Genomic DNA, 7,880 nt, shown 5'->3' with positions numbered 1-7,880 from the left:
AAACACTTCTGTTATCAACAGCAGACTTGGTACAAGTCAAATTTTCAATTTTAGCTTTAGATTCAACTAACTCTTGTTCCAAGCTTCTCATCTTCTCATTTTGAGAGGAAATTTGATTTCTCAAAAATTCATTCTTTTTATTTGATTCATCTAATCTAACAATCAATTCCTCTTTTTCAAGATTAGCCAATTTTAACTCTTCCTTGAATTTCTTAGCAATTTTCATAGATTTCAATAATTCCTTACGAAGAGTTTTACAGACATCAATAAAATCAACAAAAGCATGAGCAGAAACATGATCAGAAAGACACTTCAAATTTTTCATGACAACAGGGGTCAAGGATCAGCTCTTAGATCAAAAGATCTAAAACAAAAGAGCAACCCGCTCTGATACCACTTGTTAGTTTTTAGACCCCTTAAAACACAATTGGATTAATCTAGTTAATTAGTCAAGTTGTTACTTAGTCCAAATTCCAAGTCTAGGTTATCACAATCAAACAATCATATCATGCATAGCAGCGGAAAATAAATAAGACAATGATATGATTACCCAGGAAAACCAAACCGGTAAAAAACCTGGGGAGGATTTAACCTAGCTATCCACAAGGTAAAAACCAAATCCACTAAAAAGAATCGAAGTTCATACAATAAGACTTACAAGCCCCCACGCTCGACTTCTTATTGCTACCAACCAGTAGAACTTACAGACACGACCACGTACAAGCTCCGAATCCACGGACTCCTTCTTTCTTTGATCTTTGCAAAACACAAACACCCCCGTTTGTGACTTTGAGATCCCACTCAAAGGTTTAGCAACACAAACTCTCCTGTTTGTGATTCCAAGACCACCCTTGAAAGTTTAGATCATCAACACCTTTGATGACTAGAGAAGGCAGCAACTTCTACAATATCGAATCTTGACATTCTTCAAGGAATAGCACCGGTAGAAGACATAAGAGAGCTTTTTAGGAACAAAACCCTAAATACAAAAGAGGCACACTCTTTTCTCTCTCAAAAGTCCCATAAAAACGTGCTTAGGGTTTCCTTTATATACTGGGAGAAGTAGATTAGAAACCCTAATCCTAAATGGGCTTGAACTGCTGTTTGGGCTTAATTAAAATTCTGCAGATACGACTTTCGATCGATCAAGCCTGTCATTCGATCGATCAAGCCTGTCTTTCGATCGATCGAACCAGACAGATTATGAAATCTTCTTCTTGCAGCTTGTATGTTCTTGAATCTTGACTTGAACCACATTGAGCATTGTCTAATAAAACCCATAGACTTTAAGATCTATATTTAGACAAGTTTGTGTTCACGATTTGCCAATTGTTCTAAACATTTAGAACCTAAAAAAATCTAAATCCTCAAGGAAGGGCAAGAATGAGAAACCCCTCATCCAATGCCATGAGTGCAAAGGTTTTGGTCATATGAGGATAGAGTGCCCAAACTACCTTATGAAGGAAAAGACCAAGAAGTCAAAAGATAAAGGGTTGGTTGCTACTTGGAGAGATACTGAGAATAACTCTTCTAATGAGTATGTGGATGAATGTGGTCACTTTATGGCTTTTGTTGCTACAACCGATAAGATGATTATGGAGAGTGCTTGTGATAGTGAGGATTCTTCTGATGATGAAGTACCTAAGAAGTTGACCCTTCAAGAAGCCTATGATAAGCTATACACTAAATTTATAAAATCTAAAAAGACTTCTCATCTTTGTAGAAAAGAGCTTAATGAGGTAAAATTGATTTTCTCATTTCTCAAATCATCATAACATGTTGTGAGAGTGCTTTTTTCTTTAGCACACAGGCCCAAGGATCCTGGGCCAAATAGTTGCGTTTTGGTGGACTGGGCTTGGTTCACCGCAGCTAAATTGGGGCTGATTACGAACCAAGTTGTGCGCAAGTCACATAAATCTCCTTAAGGCAAAAATGCGATTCCTCCCCGGGCGTACTGTCGTGGGATCCCGGGACGTACTGTCGAGGGATCCTGGGGCGTATTAGGCCTGTAAGAACCCAGAATCTTTGGTTCTGTGCACTATACAATCTTTCTCCATGCTTGTTATGCAATGAAGTTTTGTCCTTTCCTTTTACCTCTATAGGTCCTACACAAGAACAACTATACAATGCACATATCTTCAAATAATTGTTAGTTTCTTAGATTAGGATATATATATATATATATATATATATATATATATATTAATACATATACATATATGTAAATGAATTTCATAAGAATGACTCAGCCACGAGGATCCTGGCCCCAATTCTCACAGACATATGCTTTTGCACAAGACTTGTGGGATTTGGAACTCAAGTCTGAGTGGCTTTGCTTGGGCAGGGACTCAAGCTTTACAAGCAAGAATATATATGTATTGAGCAGCAAGAAGCAGTAAAGAAACATGCAAAGTAATTGTTAGAAATTCTCAAATCAATATGAGATATTTCATTATTTTTCTTGATTGTGGATTACAAATGTGCTCACTAAGATGTGATACAAGGTTCAAATAAGCTCAAAAATTACAGACTTTGATGGCTATTCAAGCCTCTAAGACTTGCAAAGTTTGAATCCTTTTGAATCCAAGTATGTGCTATAGTGGCTGTTTCTGGGATACCAGGAGACATTCCTCTGTTTTTCTTAAATTTTACAGAGTTCTAATGACTCTGTTATGATATTCTTCCTACTGAAAATCCTCCCCTTTTATAATGGAGTTTTTGCAAAGTTTTACCCTTTTGCAAACAGAGCACGTCCTGTATCCATCATCTTGGTAAGTCCCATTTCCGTTTTTTCTCATTCTTTCCTTCTTTCAGTTCTGATTCTTTTGAAAGTTCCTGGTTGGCCATCTTCTTGGGGATGTGCTGAGGTATGCCCTTCTCGGCATCCCCGTTTCTGGCGTTTTCCACTTTTCCCTTTTCTTTCCCATCCAGGTGGAATCCTGCTTTGCCATTTTGAAAGCCACTTGTTATCATTCTTTCTTCTATGCTTCTCCGTTTTGGTTCCTCGAGGCTTTTTCTGTCTGTGCCATGAGAGGTCGCTGGGTTCTACTGGCGTTTGTGTTCTTTTTCTGCTTTTGTTTCTTGTTTCCTTCTTCTGTCTTTTTCTATCGAGCTGTCCTAGTCTTCCTTTGTCTTTGTGCCTGAAGGGATCTGCGCCTCTTGAAGGTTCCTGAGGATCCTTGCTTCTTATCCCTTGCCGTGATCCTCTTTTTTGGACGCTTCTTTGTCTGGACTTCAGGATCCCCTTTGCTTTTTTATTCCTTCATGGGTTTCCTGCATCTGTTACTTTGGGCTTAGCTTGATTTTTCCATTTGGGCTTGACTTATCCTTTTGGGCTTGACTTATTCTTTTGGGCTTCCTTCACTATGATCCTTTTTAGACCTCAACATTTAGCCCCCCGAGCTCGTGGGTTGCCTGAAGCCCATGCGTGAGTGATTTAGATTTTGCTAAGATTTTCGTAGGATCCCCTTCTCCAACTTCTACTGGGTTCCCTTCCTTTTTACTTGGGATCCCGGCCCTTTTCTGCTGCTTTTAGTCACCTCCTTTTTGCGTGTCGTGTTCCCTTATAATCATTATTTTTTTGCAGTTTCCTCTTTGCACGGGACGTGGCAGTTGAGTATTTGAGGTAAAACTCCTCTACCCACTTTTCTCGTTTCCCGTTACTTCTCATTAATAACCGCTGATTAATCCCTTCTTCAAATTAAATTTTTTGGCAACTGGCGCGTCTTTCCATAAACTGTCTTCCCCAACTGCTATTTGCGCCTTTATTGTAGCCGTTTCATCTTATCACTTTGCTTCTCTGAGTTTTTCATTCTTTGAGTTTCTCTTTCTTTTTCTCTGTTACTCTGGTCTTCCCCTTTTTCGCACTTTCAATCTCCTTTCTTCTCATTGTACGTGTTGTTCCAATGGCTTCTTCTTCTTCCCGAAAGAGGAGAGAGCGTACCCCCAGTTCTTCTGAGGGTGAAGGTTCTTCTGGTTCTGCTCCGAGCGATTCTCGCGAGATTACCGAACGTCCGGCCTTCCCTTTACGGGATCCTTGGTATTCTCTCAGTTCATTTTTCCCTCATGTATCTCATGGTGAGGCTCCTCCATCTCCTCACGCTTGGATGTTTTCTGGCCAAGCGGGTTTCGCTGGTTCCGCCCAGGTTCCTGACCCTAAAGAGATTTTTGATCTTCAGATTAGACAAGGAATTCGAGAGGCGGTTCCTATCTTCTTTGATTTTGTTCCGGGAAAGATTCAGGGCTGGCCTATATGGGTAGACAAGGAACTGTCTGATGCTGAGTTTGTGGGTCACTTGGAGCGCGCCGGTATCCTAAAGGCAGTGGCTATTTCCAGAAACCTTGAGGGCTTTAGAGACGCCAAAGGGCTCAGGCATCTGGTACGTCGTTGGTGCCCTTCCCTTCATACTTTTTTCTTTTCTGCTGGTGAATTGACGATCACCTTGGAAGATGTGGTTAATAACTTCCTCCTCCCGGTGTTTGGTGACGAGAGCCCCTTTGATATCAACCTTTCTGGGGAGGATCTCGTGGTGGAAGATAAATTGTTTGGTCATTTTGGTGATGACCCTCTCTCGTGAGAAAGATAAGGAAGTGAGGTGGGCCGGTTTTCTGGCTTTTTGGCTTAGCAAATTTTTGTTTAGTGAGTTTCCTGGGTACGGAGTTAAGTCTTCCTTTTTTCCGTTGGCAATCAAGTTGGCTCGAGGTACCCAGTATCCTTTGGCCCCTCTGTTTTTGGGTCATGTTTACTCTCAATTGGACTGGCTTCATGGTGATGAGACTAAGGGTGATTCTTGTTATGTGATTACTTCATCTCTTCATTGTGCTATCCTTCAGATTTTCATGTGGGACCGTTCTGCAGCTACTTTAGCCAAGTGCAGGAATTTGAAATTTGTGAAGGTCAAATTCCAAGGATCCCCCGACATAGTGAAGGGTCCTTATGGCAATTCTACTGATGCCTTTCCCATTATCTTTCGTTGGATTAGCTTGAAAGGTGGTGGCCTCAATCTTGTGGAATTATTCGACCAAGCAGGGAACTTACATTGGAGATCCCCTCATGAGTTTGGCCCTGGCTTTGCGTGTGATTCTGTATTGTCTTCTTTTTTATCTTCTACAGGTAATACCTTTGACTTGCGCCGTGGTGATGAGGGCAGTCTGGCTTATCTTGCCTGCATTAGCCCCTCCTGGCTTCCTATGCCTTCTTCAAGTGGCCCAAAATATACTCATTATTCAGCACACCGGGTGCTCGGACAATTTGGTTTTGACCAGGACATTCCTCCAGTCTTTAAGGACGTGGTGCCATCCCTTCCTTCTTTGGATCCTTTCCTGAGGCTGCAGGCCTTTTCTTATTGGTCACGGAGGAGCCCCCAATTTGCAGTGCCTAACTCCCAGAGAGGAGTCTTTGCTTCTAGTGGCTATACCAGTTTTTGGAGAAGAGTACAGAAGTCTTTTGTTGACTATGTTGGCTCTGGTACAGTTCGGGAAGCCCCGAATCTTAGCATTTTTTCTGCTCCGACATCCAATAGGCGTTTATCCCTTCCTACTGCTGGGATTGTTTCTGCTGCTGCAAGCAGCAAGACTGGGTTTGTAGAGTGGCATGCCTCCAAGGGAGGTTGGGTGACTTATGGACAGGATTTTCCTGAGACTTGGCTGGGTTATAGTCTCATCATTGGCGCTTTCTCTGAAGTGCCCATCAAGAAAGGTGCAGTGGAGACGATAAGTGCTGCCACTGCTCCGAGTAAAGGTAAGGATGTCAGGCCGAAGAAAATGAAAGCTGTTGATGTTGATGAAAGTACAAGGGGTGTGGAGATAGGTTCTGAGACAAAAAGAAGAAAAACCGGGAAATCTCAAACACACTTGGCATCTCAGGAAGGCAAGGATGTCAGGGAACCTTTGGCTTCAAGGACCCAGAAGAAGACCAAGGTAGAGTCTTCTTTTTCCTAGGTTCTTGTGACTGCTTCAGTCCATGGTTCTTTAGGATCCTCTGGTTTTGTATACCAGCCTCCTTTAGGACCCTCTGGGCGTACTCGTAGAAAGCAAAAGACTTCCAAAGAATCAGTAGAGAGAGAGAGAAGGGCAAGACTTCTTTCCTTCTTCTCTCTTTTTCATTTGTTCACCTTGTTGCACTTATTTCTATTTTGCTGACGAGTGGTGGTTTCCTTTGCAGTCCAAGCGCAAGTCTAATCACAAGAAGGGTAAAAGCCAATCTTCTGGTGACGACGTGGTACGTGTGTTCCCCCCCCCCCCTTTTTTTTTTTGTTCTGACATTGTGTTGTTAGCATTTCCCCATGTTTTACTTGGCACTGCCTTTTCTTCTTCTTCCTTTAGGTGGAGGTATCCCCTCTTATGACTGGCAAGGCTCTGGGAGAGGAAACTGTCACAGCTCTTTCTGTTGTTTTTCCTACTGTGGGGGAGGAGCCCCCTACTGGTGGTCTGGTTGGGGAAACCGGGCAACCGATGCAAGGTTCCCAGGATTCTCAAGATCCCAAAGCCTCTAAGATCCCTTCATCTCAAAGTCCCCATCTTGAACGCACTCCTAGTCCTATCAGGACTGTGTTTCCTCAAACCTTGTCAGATAAAGGCGCTTTGGGAGACACTCCTTTATCTAAACAAACAGGTAAGCCTTGTTTCCTTGAAATAGCGTTAAATCTCTATTTTCTTTTCCAGTTTTTTTTTTTTTTTTGAGTTCCTCATTTTCCTTCTCCTTTTAGGTCAAACCAGTGAGAAATCCGCTCCCAGTATTGCCTCTTCTTTAGAATCAGAAAGCTCAGAAGGTGAGTGCGAGCTGCCCCTATTGTGTTTCCTTTTCCTTTATTTCCTTCCCTTCGCCCTTCTTTTTTTTTTATGGCGAAGCCCCCTGCATCTATTCCTTCCTTTAGCCACTTTGCCATTGGTTCTTCACCATTTCTTCAACTTGCCTTATGTTCTTTCCCAGAATCCTCGGGGAAGTCAGGGGATCAGGAAGAGGAGGCTTTACCCCAAGAAGCCGGCACTGGTTTGTCCTTCTTTCTCCCCTTTTCTCTTTTTTTTTTTTTTAAGAATAAATCTGTTCTTCCTTTTTCTTTTTTTCTTTTTGAATATCGATACAGGCTTTGTAGATTCTAAGCCTGTTATCCCTGAAGGAATTGTGAGACCCGTTCAAGTTGCTGACCTTCATCCAGAGCGAAAGGCTGCAAGTCCTCCTGTCTCTACAAGTGGTAACACAGTGATGGGGGACGCCTCAAAAGTGGCTGCCTCAGATCTTGATTCAAGGCTTTCCTCCTTCCTGGCTCGCTTTGATCTCTTGGAATTTAACAGTCTTCCTGCCAGCCATTTCCATGTTTTTGGGTCTTCTTATGGCAATTTCCTGCGCTTCTCTGTTCCTGTTGAAGGCCTGCCGCTGTTAGAGAGTTTGCTCAAGAGTCACGGGGATTTCACCAGTGGCTTCAAGGGAGGCATTTTTCTGGGCAATATTTTGATGGAGTTGCTATGTGCTGTGCTGGTTTCCCTGAGGAATTCTTCTGTAAATTCTTTGTCTGAAGAAAAACTTCTGGAGTGGAGAGGGGTGGTCCAAGACCTTATGGAGGCCAAGTTCAATTTGTCTTTTTTGTTGGATCACTTGTGTTTGTTGGCCCATACGCTGTTTCAGAGGCAATCATCCAAGAGTATAGACATCAAGATAGCTGCTGCTAAGGAAGCTTTGGCTCATGCTCACAAGGTTCTACAAGACTTGAAGGTCAAGCAGCAGAGGATCCTTTTTGCTTTAACTGTGCCTGTTATTCCTCCGGATGCCTCCCTGTTGGCTGGCCTCATTCCTTAGCTTATTTTAGATTTACATAAACAATTTGGGGTTGTATAAGTTTTTTTTTTTTTTTGAACATTGCTCTACTCTTTGTTTCTTTTTT

This window comes from Quercus robur, chromosome 11, assembly GCF_932294415.1.
Source record: "Quercus robur chromosome 11, dhQueRobu3.1, whole genome shotgun sequence".
In the NCBI taxonomy this organism is placed as follows: domain Eukaryota; kingdom Viridiplantae; phylum Streptophyta; class Magnoliopsida; order Fagales; family Fagaceae; genus Quercus; species Quercus robur.
The sequence above is the reverse complement of the archived record's forward strand: the minus strand, read 5'-3'. Positions refer to the sequence as shown.